We start from the raw sequence: 11,387 nt of genomic DNA, 5'->3' as shown, positions 1-11,387 counted from the left end.
TTAACTATTGTAACGGTAGCTCTAATAATTTTGAGGTTTAAGTAATTTAAGGATTGAGCACCATCGAAATTTTCAGGTTGTACAGAATTTAGCGGTTCTAAATTATTTCCCAGATATACAGTGGTTTTGGAGGAATCTAAAAGAATAAATTGGGTTGGCTGCAGTACATTTATTTCTACGTGTGGAGCATTGTTTCTTAATTGCTTTCGGAAACCGGTAGAGCTAGAAAGTTTGGAGTTATTTCCTCTTTTTAATTGGTACTATTGGGTTATATTTGCATACTCATCATGATAGCACTCAATATCATGGAACTTGGCCTGTACAATCCAAACAATTGTGACCTCTACTATCTTAACAGAGAAGAGAATAGCGCCATCAAATTTTAATTTCGTTTTACGATTGTGGTCGCTGGAAATCACATAAGGAGGCGAATGAAGGAAACAATGACGATCTTTGAAAATCTTTTAATTAGAGTGACTAAGAAAATATATTCTAATAAAGATGGAAATATACTCATTTACATCTGTAATTCTAATAAACGTACACTATGATAAGTAAGAATATAAAATGTATACTGGGGACGTTATCGTCAGTGTATTTGCTACCAACTCCATTATTATGAAAGAGATGCGGTGAATTGGAGACAAACGATGGAGTTCGAATTATCCACAATTCTTAGCTTCACAGTATAAGTTCCCTAAAAAGAGTGAAGTGATTCTAACTTCTGAACGATGCAAGTTATACCCACCGATGGAGTACTGCTTGGGATAGTTCCCGAATCAACGATGACTCGAGTATCGCCTACCAGTAAGGGACATGGTGTCAGGGTGCACAAATCGGTTTGACCAGTTACCGGAAGGCCGAGAACATATGTAGTCAGCGATATAGTAGGATTCGTATTTGCTCCAATAATTATAACTGCAATAAAATAGGCATCACTGTAATGGATTTTTTTCCAATTACGAAATTCTACTTACGAGCGGTAGCGTTTAGGGTTATCTGGACGGTAGAACCTTTCGTGACTTGGCAAGGCGATGCAGTACAGTCGTTCAGTTGGAAGTGATTAACGGTGACACCGTTAACATTAGATGGACCTGAAACAGAGCAAAACTATTATCCCATCGGGATTTTGTAGGGTTCGGTAGGTACATGTCGTGTAAGGCGTATCAGCGAAAACACCAACGACCAAAGTGGTAAAAATGAAGAAAGCTTGAAGAGACATTGTAAACTAAAGCCTTCAAGCCGTGAGAGCTATTTTATATCAAACGCAACTTAAACAAAGAGTTAACAACCCTTTCTTTGAGCAAACTATATGTAAAATGTAGGTAAATATTTTTTTCCATTTTATATCTTTAAATACTAAAATTTAATATACAAATAAGTAAAAACAATAGATAACACGTACATTTACGTAAAACTACACAAATAACGTAGAAAATATTTAACGTACTTAGATAAGCATCAAAATACCGACGAGGGCGGTAAGTACATATTTATTGAGAGTTTACTTACTTTACAAGACACGAAGAGTAGCATACGATTTTCAATAGGGGGATTTTTGGCCACTCAGCTCGCATTCGGAAACCAGACTTTTAATTCGGCTCGTATTCAATAGCACTGATCCCCAAAAACGATTGGCGAAACTTTGACATCGCTATCTCTTTTCGTTCTCGAGTTAGACATGCGGACAGACAAACGGACGAAACCATCACATAAAGGGCATTTCTATTCTTTCGAAAATTTCGTACATTTGTCCTTGTCTGGTAGACGATTTGGTGCAATATTCGAACCCTTGTCGATAAAATATACACACAATACTATTTCAAACGTTAAATCGAGGAGTCGTCGAAAGAGTAAAACAAAGACATGAACTAAATTGTAAATATTGGCTTAAAAAAACGGCAAATCATGAATAGGCATTTTTCGACAGTTTGTAAATTCTGCGTTCATTCTTGGCGTTCCACTGCGAAGGAAGGGCGGCGGAAAAGGTTATCCTTGCTGTTCAATGGTAGTATAATTCAATATAAAAGAAAAGCATTATCACTTTCAGAAAAAAAAATAATAGTAACAAACATTACCATGAAATGAAATACAAATACCTACGCCAAAAAATTAAAATTGACATTAAGAATGCATATATGAATTAAGTTTCCAGTACAGAAGCGGACATGAAAACCAATATGAATGCATTTTGGACATATGTAAAAAACTCTAAAGGTAACTGTACCTATCAGAGGAACATGTATCTGAACAATTCAAAATTTAATAAACCCTCAGATATTTCTTCCGCATTTGCAGAATATTTCGCTTCCGTTACAAGCAAGTGCCCCCACGTAATAAAATGATCGGAACGTGTCGATGTTTATAACAAACATATTGTCGATTGTCATGGCGGGCGAGACGGACGTAGTCCAAAACGCTCCGACTAAACCGTGTCGAAAATGTAATAATATTCCGCAAAGTGGAGTAAAGTGTGTTACCTGTGGTTCACTTTTTCATCATGGTTGTGTGAAGTATATAAAAAATATCATAGTTATCAACGAGGACTTGGTAAAATGTTGTGAGAGTTCGGACATTTTAAATGACAAACCATCAAATAGGAATGGCGATTACCGTATCAATAACAATGACTACGACTATCTTAAAAATATTGTGCAACAAAAGGATCTAACGATTAAGTATCTGGAAGAAACTGTAAGTGCACTTAAAGAACAAATTAATCTCTTAAAATACGTGCGCGATCTAATGGACGTCAAGACATCAAATCCCCTTGGTGAAAAAAACGCAGTTTCGGAAAGCAAAATGGACTCTGAGTGTTCCAAAGTTAAAAAAACCAAAAATATTGCAAAAAGCGAACATCGTTCCTTCGCTAATGCAGCTAAACAAACATTGCTTCGTGTCCAGCATGATAAGGATAAAGAGACGAAAAGTTCAAGTAAACCAAGTACCTCTAATAACAAAAGAGATATGTCACCTGTAAATAATCCCACAGTGTTATCTCTTAACAATAATTTATCTAAATCGGAGAATGTGGATGATTCGATTAATGACAAGGCTACTGAATGGACTACCGTCGTGCAAAAAAAAAGGAGACCTCGCCTTAGGAGCGAAGTGATAATTGGTACAAAAAAAGCAACTATTGGAAATGTCAATATTCCGGAATTAAAAGTGGCTCCCAAGGCAGTATTCATTCATATCTGTCGGCTTGCACCTGATACCACTGAAGAAGAAGTTACAAGTTATTTGTCATCAATTTGTCACATAATATCATGTGAAAAATTGCAATCAAAGCGTCCTGAAATCTACTCGTCATTCAAACTTGGTGTCAATGAAATCAATATGGAGAAGATCAAGGACCCAAATATCTGGCCAGAAGGTGTGAAAATAAATCGTTTTTTTCACAAGCGTCCACTGAAGATTCAAGAGGGCTAGCCGCCAAACATAATCAGATGAGCAACGTCACCGAGACCACGGAGGACTATTTCAAGGTTTACCACACAAACATACAATGTTTGTCAAGTAAAGTGAATGAAATTAACTTATTTTTTGATAAACACAAATTTGATGTAATCTGTTTTTCAGAACATTGGATGACAGAAGCCCAACTATCCGTTGTTAACATCCATTCCCTCTGCTTAGGTAGCTCCTTTTCCAGGAAGCATCACGGGCATGGAGGAGTAAGCATTTTCTTAAAAAACGATATTGTATTTAAACCTATATGTCTAAATAACTATATCGTTGAGATGAACTGCGAATTTTGTGGCGTTGAGTTACCCCTGAAAAAGTTATTCATAATTGCACTATACCGACCACCTCTGGGATCAATAGAGGTTTTCATTGATAATTTAGACAAGCTTTTGTTTGACTTTTGCAATAAATACAAAGAAATCATTATAACAGGTGATTTTAACATCAACTTTACCCAATTAGGGAAACATACAAAACATTTATTTAATTTACTTGATACATATGGGCTTAAGACATGTATTTCTTGCCCTACTAGGGTAGGTGCTACGTCATCAAAATGCATTGACAATATTGTAACTAATATTGATAACGAACTATATGCTTCTGGCATTTTAGACTGCGGCCTGTCTGATCACTACGGTCAGCTCATTTCTATAAAAAAATCAGATATTACAGTTCCCAGAAACTTTAATTATACAAGATTAGTTACTCAATTTCGCATTGATAATTTTAGATTATCGCTTAGCGAGGTTGACTGGAGTAGATATAGGCAAAACAGCATAAATGATCGAGCTTCCATGCTTACTAACATTATAAGCGATTTAGTCAAAAAACATTTTCCCATACGCAAACTTCCAAAGAACAAAGAACAGGTTGTCAACTGGTTCACAAAAGAACTAAAACATATGCGGTCTCATTTATCAAGACTTAAACAGAAAGCTGATATAACTGGAGATGCACTTCATCACGACATATATAAAAGATTTAGAACAAATTATCGTAAATTAATTGCTGAAACAAAACGAAATAAGTACAGTGACTTTCTTACAGCTTCTAATAATAAAATGAAAGATGGGTGGCGATTGGTCAACCAAGAAACTAATAAAATAAAAAGTAATAATATCCCCATACCACACAACGAACTGAATTCACATTTTGTGTCTATTGCAAACCATATCATTAGTTCTATACCTAATAATAAAATAAATCCTAAGAGTTACTTAGGTAATATGCCCTCCCCGGCAACTTCATTTTATTTGGCACCTGTCACCTACAATGAAGTTTTAAGTACAATAAGGAAACTATCTAAATCAAATAGTTATGATATTTATGATTTAAATAGCAAAATTTTAAATAACTGCATAGACATAATTGGTGAACTTCTCACTGAACTAATTAACGATTCCTTTCAAGAAGGAATATTTCCGTCTTGTTTTAAAGTAAGTAGAGTCGTACCGGTTTTCAAAAAGGGCGATAAAAGTTCGCTAGACAACTATCGACCTATTTCTATTATTCCCATTTTAGGTAAAGTCTTCGAAATATTAATAAAAAATCGTTTGGTCGAATATCTCGACAGAAACTTTAAACGACCAACAGTATGGATTTAGAGCGGGCTTTTCAACCACAAGTGCAATTGTTGCGCTAATAGGGTCGGTTGTTGAAGCTTTCGAGAGTAAGGAGACGGTTTCTGCAGTGCTTTATGACCTAACTAAGGCATTCGATTGTGTAGTTCCAGCAATACTTGAAGCCAAATTAGAATATTACGGTATCCGAGGAACGCCTTTGGCACTTTTTAGATGTTACCTCAGTAATCGCTTGCAATGTGTTTCATTTAACAATCAAATGTCGGACATAGAACCAATCTTGTTTGGCGTACCACAAGGATCAGCCCTAGGTCCACTTCTGTTCCTGGTTTACGTTAACGACCTACCGAATGCGGTTAATATAGGGAAATGCGTCCAATTTGCGGATGATACAACCATCATTTGCAAATCTACAAACCCATGCGATCTGAGTAAGTCGATTGATATAGCCGCTACAGAAGTGCAGAACTGGCTTGACTCCAATCAACTAAAACACAATCCCAATAAAACTCAAATCATAACATTTACTAGTCAAAAGTCGGTACACAACAGAAACCATGTCAAATTACTCGGTATAGTCATTGACAATGAATTGAATTGGGAACCGCATATTGATTTACTTTGTAACACGTTATCTTCAAGTATTTATTTATTAGTTAAGCTCAGAACATCTGTTGACAAATCTGTCCTCTTAAATTGTTATTTTGCATTTTTTCACTCGAAAATCAGCTATGGAATAACTGTATGGGGCAATGCGTCTCAGGCTATAAGAGTTTTTAGACTTCAAAAGAAAGCGCTTAGAATCCTAGTCAATATTGGTTCGAGAGATCATTGTAGAGGTTACTTTAAATCTTATAAAATTATGCCAGTACCCTGCCTATATCTATACTATACTCTAATTGAAATACATCGCCGAATAAATGCTAACAGTAAAGTGTCAGACAGGAGTAGTCGTCAATATAATACTAGACATCATAATTTGTTACTGCCCTTTAAGTTAAGGCTATGTGTATCGGAAAAAAATTCTTTAAATGTCTTGTTATATAACAATCTAAGCAATACCCTAAAACAACTGTCGTTCAATAAATTCAAAGACTCACTAAAGAAATATCTACTAGACAAATGTTATTATAGCATAGAGGAATACATGCTTACTACTTCATGTTCGATGTAAATTGTTTGTTCTTATTGTGTTACTGTGTTGTTTTATACATTTTTTTTTGTTACAATATTTTTAAAATTTTTCATATCTATCTGACGCGACCAAACAATTGTAATTATTGAATGGGTCAACGAAATATATTACTATTACTATTATACTTTGGGAATAAATTATAAATAAAATATGCACTTATTTCGATCTACTATTGTTATATGATTAGTAACATTTTTGGTGGACCATTAGTTTCCCAAACGACTCTAATAAAGAGCTACACTAAAGTGCTTAGTAATGTTTAGCCACAAATTTCCTATTATAATGTGCGCTGTGTAAATTTAGAAATATGCTAAAAGTTTTGCACAATAAAGGAAAGTAGAGTAGGTACGTACTACGTACGTTTAATAAATTACTATTATATGAGTTAAACCGTATCAGATTTCTGGCCATACGCCAAATATCGTCATATCTACTTTAATGCGACTTCTCCCGGCAATATACCCTCAGGATTATGTTTTAATTAAAGTGTGAACTAAAATAAAGACATACTCCGGAGGTATTTTTAAATCACTTAATTATTATAACGGAAATTAAATCTCTGTGACGTACGTATTAATTAAAGTTAAACGATGTTGTAAACTAATTCCTTTATTTACCAAGAGGTAATTAGTAGAAAGGTACCAAAGTTTGCCCCACATCAATGAGAAGTCGAAAAAGTGTAATTTATACCAATTTTAACGGTGAGGTTAAGTGCCAAGTTTTTTATAAATTCAATTTATACCCACTTGCATTGAAATGATTTATGTTGAGAATGTAGCACAGAAGTATGTGGAGAATTTATTGTTTTTCATTTAAATTTTTATTTAAAAATGTGCAAATCCCAACGGCTTTGATACATGTAGTTCATTTGTCACCTTAAACCATAATGTGTGGGTGGTTTCTGTTTGCGATTGGGAAATTTGGCAAAAAATTTAACTGCCAACGCTGTACGGCAATAAATGCAAAAATAAATAGGTATACCGTATACCCAAACCGTATTGCGGAAAAAATGTGCGGAAAGTACCATCGATGCACCGAACATAAACTTTTATATAAATCGATTTTTCAAGTTGAGATATTCGAATTAGATAAATTGCCATAACGTAACCTATCGCATTTTACTTTAGACGCCGCTTGTCAAACGTTGAATTGCGATTTCTAATAAAGAAATGTCCCCCTTTTTAGTCCCACTTATGTGCGTCAAATGGTCCTGTTAAAGGTTCCCTTTTTTTGCAAATAAATAAATTCTGCAAAATCATGGATGTTTGCAAATTTTTTTATACGCCACTGGCGAAATAAAAATACAGTGTGTCCAAGATAAGAATAAACAGCATGGGTAACCCGGAAACCATACGAGATACACAGTTGGTTAAACTAGAACAAATTTGGGTATTTTAGGGCTTAGTAAAATGATGTTTTAAAAATTCGGAAATTCCGAATTAAGGACCATATAAAAATATAAAGTTGAAGAGACGAAACGTCACACTGAAAATCTGTAGGCATTAGTTATCTTAAAAAGTGTCCACGAGGAAGTATTATTAGTTTTTTCATATATTTTCAAAAAGAATCAGAAATGGTTAACTTCGGTTTTTGCTAATAGCTTCAGAAAACTGATGGGATTTCCAAATTTTTAAAACATCATTGTAAGCCCTAAAATAGACAACTTTTTTCTATTTAGCCGACTGTCTATCTTTTATGGTTTCTCATGCTGGTCATTGATCATTCTTATCTTCGCCACGCTGTATATAAAAAAAATGCACCAGGCTAACTAAAAAATTAAAATTACAGAGCGAAAATTTCGTTTTAAACGGAAAAGAATTATATTTTTTATTTTCCATTATATGACTAAAAAGCTAAAAAGGAAATGGATTATTTATTGTTTAAAAAAAATGATTTTTGCCTTTCAGATTCTCTGTCAAAATCTTTCAATCTTTCATTTCTTCGAATCCTTTCAGTAAGATTCTTCGTATCTTCGAATTCTTAACAATTTTTGGGCTTCCTCAAATTCTTCGCATTTTTCAAAGTGTTTGGACATTTATATGCGGATTCTTCTCTTTCATTTGACTTACGTTCTTTCGATTCGTTGCAGATTCTTTCTTTCAACAGTTTTCAATTTTTCAGTTTCATCAAATAATTCTTCTGCAAATCCATCAGATTTTTTACATTTCTCACACTACAGACTCTTCCGAAATTCCAAAATCAGATTCTTATGATTCATCATATCATTCGTCATTCAGTTCCTTTATACACTCCACTCTTTGTGTGTGACTTTTCAAATCTCAGATCGTTTGTTCTGTATATGCCGATTTTTCTAATCCTACAAAATTTTTCAGATCCTTTAGATTCCACGAGTTCAGTTTCTTGGGATCTTTCCGATCCTTTGTAACGAAGCACCCGTTTTTGGCCTTGAAATTTACATGATCACCCGCTACGTGAACACCAGGTAGGTATCTTGAGGCGCTTTGTTACGAAAACTGTCGTGCGGAAATTATTTGTGTTGGTTTTAGGAGTTGAAGATGGAAGGTAAGATAATTGGCGTTTCAACAGCCGTTAAAAAAAGATGTAATTAATTCACCGTTTGCAACGGTTCCCGTCAAGATATCTCAATCATCTTTGTTGCGTCCGAAAGCTCTGTCATTTAGTTAGAAGACGGAAGCAAATTAATATTTTAGAATTTCAGTCCCGTTAAGTAATTATTAGATGATTTTGGAGCCTTAAAGCTGTAAGACCATGCAGGTTAACGCCGCTATCAGTTTAATAAGAGACCTTTTGCAGACCTGAGATATTCCAAGAGACAGTAGCTAATTTAATGAGTTACAAAACGGCATCGGATTAAGTTGTGAGTGGTCTCAAAAGAAGCGCTCTTAATTAATTTGAATTTTAAGACTAATTACTGATTTTTGTACGTTTTTATTCGAATACATTGTGATGGTTGGGAAAACCGGATGTTCCCTCCATGGCATAACCGACTTTTATAAGAGGTAAAGCCGTTTTGAGAAGGGAAGTTTTTGTCTTTGGCGTTTTAACCGAAACATTAGATCTGGTTGCCTTTTTCATTTTTTTTTATTTCGATACTTTTATCGCTCCGTTTAATTGCAAGGTAAGCTTTTCGTTTTTCTGCATTTGATTGCCCGCAGACACTCCGTAATTTTGTTTTAGTGCTTCTGAAATGACCGCCGCCGTATGCTGAATTCGTCCAATTCCTGGAACTTCCGTTTACTCTAATTGAGTTTAACTGGAGCTTCAAACACCGTTCTGTAACAGTCGTTGTGTCCGTCTACCTCCCTGGATCTGGCGAAACCTTACCGCTACCGTAGATCTTGGGCAGAAACATGGTTTTTGAGACGTCTGGTGATGCCCGAGTGTCCGTAACGTCTCGACGACCACCGTCGTTTCTGCCGTATATCACCGCCGTTTCCGTCTGATATTATGTAAGTGGATACAGCTGTAAAATATGTTGTTATTTTTCCTTTTAATTAGATTTTATATTTTTTTATTGTACCATTGACTAATATATTAGCAATTACTGTACTAATTATACTATATAGTTTCGGAACCTCACTGATTGCGTGCGAACCACTGAAGTGGGTTGTACCCTTTAGATTCTGTAATTTCTTTAAATCCATAAGATTCTTCATATTAATAAAACAAGGAATAAAAATCGTAACATTTTGTTTCCGATTCATTCAGAATGCCTACTAAAGTATAGACGCATATTGATACGTAAAAGTAGACAATTTTCATGGATCAGAACCTACTCTTGCAAAGTAAGTACGTATTTCCTCAACAATATTCTACGTTCGAATTTTGTAACTTTTAGTTTTTATAAATTCCCAAAATTCCTGCTTTTATATTACGTATCCCTAAACGAGGTTTCCAAATTTCAGAAATCTGAATTCGGTTTGGTTATGTTCAACAATGCCCATGTATCAAATTGAAACCAGCTCTTTTTGGCATTCCTCTTAAAGGATACGTTATCTCGAAGTAGGAATGTTCGTGTACATTTCTGCAAGACCAAAAATCGAGATAAGCCTTTTATCTGCGGTGTTTGGTGAGAAAAAAGTTTCTTTCTGTGACATACCTGTCACTGCAGTATAAATTATACTTGAATAGGTAAATTGTACACATAAACAACGGAATTTTTCCAAGAATTAGAGTTTGTTTTTAACTTATTCTCAAATTCAGTCGTCATTAGCTTCAAAATTGTAATCTATTGAGCCTTTCAATGTTTCTCGCTTTTTGAAAGTTCTTTGAATCAAATATCCTACAATTTCTTACGGACTCTAAATCTTCTTTTGTCAATTGTGGTTGGTCGACTCTAAAAATACAAACCTACCCACCCCTGCTCTCACTGGAATTGAGATGGTTATATTATGAGCACCACTGCACTGGCCCCAGGATTATAGTGACCCGCTCATTTACTCGACGGCCCATTGTTAGACCTTAATTTACTGGGGAAATGTAAAAAAAAAAGTGTTAGTGTCATAGGGAGTTCATAATTTTGCGGTGTCTATCCGTTTGCATGATATCTCGAAAACGAATGGACTGATGACAGTATGCAGGTGGATTCTTTATCAAATTTGTAGATCGGAGTTCGTGAATTGGCAATTTAGGCCACAAAATAAGGAAGACCCTTTGACATCTCTGTTAATTATGAATCGAATTGCATGAAATTCAAAATGAGCTTTAGCCACATAGTACGCAATACCACAGATGAGTAGATGATAAAACGGTTCTTCTGGTCTAACGTTTGACTGAAATCTGGAGTCTATTGCTAACTTATGCGGGCGTTTCTGTTATTAAACTATCACTCTATAATCTATAATTGACACAATTGGTTAGCAATTCCTTCCGTCATAATTTCTGTACCTAACATTACCAGAATTTCTAAACAAATGGCAAAAAATACTGAAATCGTAACAATTGCAACACACTCGTCAAGTGACCATATGTGTACACAAACATTTCCAAGTTCCAAGCATTAATGTGTTTCTTCCTGGGCTCTTATACATGTAGGAAACACCGACCGCGGTAAAGCATCTTACCAATATAATGAAGCATTCCCATTAGCCGATTTTAATGAAAGCAAGAGGTGCTTAGCATGCATTCGAAATTTTTGGCGTTGAAAGATATTTGACGTC

At 35.0% G+C, this 11,387-nt stretch overlaps 1 long non-coding RNA gene across 1 annotated transcript; it reads right to left on the bottom strand.

The window, feature by feature from the left end:
* Positions 1–530: 530 nt before the first annotated feature.
* On the bottom strand, positions 531–1,223 carry LOC116177893. The gene is made up of 3 exons (XR_004146777.1): positions 978–1,223; positions 749–918; positions 531–697 (listed from the first exon to the last, which is right to left on the bottom strand). It is a non-coding gene; the product is annotated as an uncharacterized LOC116177893 (long non-coding RNA).
* Positions 1,224–11,387: the final 10,164 nt, after the last annotated feature.

Source organism: Photinus pyralis, unplaced genomic scaffold (assembly GCF_008802855.1).
Source record: "Photinus pyralis isolate 1611_PpyrPB1 unplaced genomic scaffold, Ppyr1.3 Ppyr1.4_LG8, whole genome shotgun sequence".
Lineage (NCBI taxonomy): Eukaryota > Metazoa > Arthropoda > Insecta > Coleoptera > Lampyridae > Photinus > Photinus pyralis.
Note: the sequence above shows the minus strand (reverse complement) of the source record. Positions and strands in the feature narration are given on the sequence as shown.